The following is a 2,500-nucleotide window of genomic DNA, read 5'->3' as shown; positions in this document are numbered from 1 at the left end:
GTTCCAGGTGCGACAGAGGTTCACCTGCATCTCCTCCAACCTCATCTATTGCATCCACTGCTCTAGATGTCAGCTGATCTACATCGGTGAGACCAAGCATAGGCTTGGCGATCGTTTCGCCGAACACCTCCAATCGGTCCACATTAACCAACCTGACCTCCCGGTGGCTCAGCACTCCAACTCCCCCTCCCATTCCAAATCCGACCTCTCTGTCCCGGGCCTCCTCCACGGCCAGAGTGAGCACCACCGGAAATTGGAGGAACAGCACCTCATATTCCACTAGGGCGCGGTCTGCACCCTTACGGCATAAACATTGAATTCTCCAATTTCCGGTAGCCCTTACTGTCTCCTCACCTTCTCAGCTCTCCCTCAGCCCTCGGGCTCCTCCTCTTCCTTTTTCCTTTCTTCTCTCCGCCCCCCGCCCCCCCTCCATCATTCTGAAGACACACACACACGCACACACACAGAATTTTAAAATTATAGAGATATAGATATGATACTGGACTAAGTTGGACCCGTTGAGTCGCAGTCACACGAGAGGCCTGTTTCCCCAACGCAACCCATTCCCCAAGGCAATATTCCAACACTCATCCATAGCCCCTAACTGCCCTCCTAACGAATCCCCGTCCCCAGCAAAGAGGATGCTCCCCACCGGCTTCAGGCAGGGACTGGTGGGGAGCACCCTGCAGCTGGGGATGGGGCGGCTTCAGGCAGGGGCCGGTGGAGCAGGATCGTCGTGCAGCAAGGGAGGGTGACGGTTTCAGGCGGGGGCTGTCGGGGGCCAGTGGAGTGGGGGGTGGGGTGCGTCCCGCAGCCTGGGGACGGGGACAGCTTCAGGACGGGGCTGTCAGGGGCCAGAGGGGGGACCGTCCTGCACCCGGGGGAGGGGGAGGGCTTCAGCCAGTGGTTGGTGGGGAGGGGTGTTTCTGGAAGGCTAGTACGGTGATGTGGTCCGAAGGGACTGGCTTCCAGACGGGTGGTATAGATATCATGGGCCAAATGGACTTTTCTTAAACTGGTACAGGTGTTGTGGGCCGGAGCGACTTGCTTCCGGAGGGCTAGTAGGACATTGTGGGCTGAAAGGACTTTTATTGGGCTAGTTCAGGTATTTTGGGCTGAATGGACTGCAGCTGAGGACAGGGGAGCGGCTTCAGGAGGGGCCTGGCTGTGACCGGTAGAGGGAGGGTGCTGCCATGGCCTATCGCTGTCTACTGCTGCCTTTCCCAACCGGCTTCAGGTGCGGACTGAGGGGGGACCTGAGGGAGATGGGAGAGGTGAGGAGAGTGGGGAGGAGGTAGAATAGAGAGAGAGGATGGTGGAGTGGGGGAGGTAGGGAGGGATAGTGGGGGGATAATGGGGAGGTGAAGAGTGGGGTTGAGAGGGATAGGAGGGGGTGGGGAGGGCAGAGATAGAGGGAGGAAGAGAGTGACTGAGGGTAGGGGCAAGGACAGGGACGGTGAGGGAGGGATTGGGGAGGGGAGATGGATAGGGGAAAGAAGATGGAGGTTGAAGAGGATGGCAGGGAGTGCTAGGAGAGAGGGGAAATGAGCCGTGCGATGTGTGAGTGGTGCAATATTGCGCTGAGGGACGGGTTGTAATTGAGGGAATGGGCGAGTGGTGGAATATTGAATTGGGCAACGGGTTGCGTTGGGGGACCAGGCCTCTCGTGTGACGAGGCCTCCCCCCAACGGGTCCCACTTAATCTAGTTACATTTAAATGTGTGACCTGCAATACCCGCTCTGCATTGGGAAATAAAAGCCGCGCACCCCAGTGGGAGCCGCTGGAAAACAAAACATGGTGCTGGAGAGGAACAGTTTGGTTGAGCAGTCCTGTTACTGCACTGCCGTCCGCTAGAGGGCGCGCAGGCTCACACCAGTCAGTCCACTCCCTCTGAGTTTGGTTAATGTTAGACAGTGTCGTGCAATGATCCAGATTTAATACGAGAACTAATAATAATAATAATACATTTTATTTTCGGGCGCCTTTCAAATCTCAAGGTCACCTTACAGCGGAAGTGAACAGCCGACATTTGCCGTGGAGATTTAAAGATCCAAAATATCAGGAATTATCGCGTTTGCTCGCTGAATTTCATCAAAAGTAAGGCATTATTAACTTACTTTTGATGAAATTCAGCGAGCAAACGCGATAATTCCCGATATCTTTAAATCTCCACGGCAAATGTCGGCTGTTCACTTCCGCTGTTTTCTACCTTCAGTTCCCTCTTGTAATCTTACTTTCTATCTTTTTTGTTGCCTGAAAATTTAGGTCACTGTGCTTCACGGTCACCCCGACTAGCACAGAAAATTTCAGCGCATAAATCGGCCGTTTTCAATGTTTTTAACGGGTGTGAATGTGCGTGTTTCCCCATTCACTAACATGTACCGAACTGACATATGTCCTCCAGTTAAAATTTTCGGTCACGTGAGGGGGGATCTACGCTCATTTGACATTTGGTGAAATCACCCTATACACATACATATGCACACATACATATGCATA

The sequence above is a fragment of the Leucoraja erinacea genome, unplaced genomic scaffold, assembly GCF_028641065.1.
Source record: "Leucoraja erinacea ecotype New England unplaced genomic scaffold, Leri_hhj_1 Leri_137S, whole genome shotgun sequence".
Taxonomy (NCBI): domain Eukaryota; kingdom Metazoa; phylum Chordata; class Chondrichthyes; order Rajiformes; family Rajidae; genus Leucoraja; species Leucoraja erinaceus.
The sequence above is the reverse complement of the archived record's forward strand: the minus strand, read 5'-3'. Positions refer to the sequence as shown.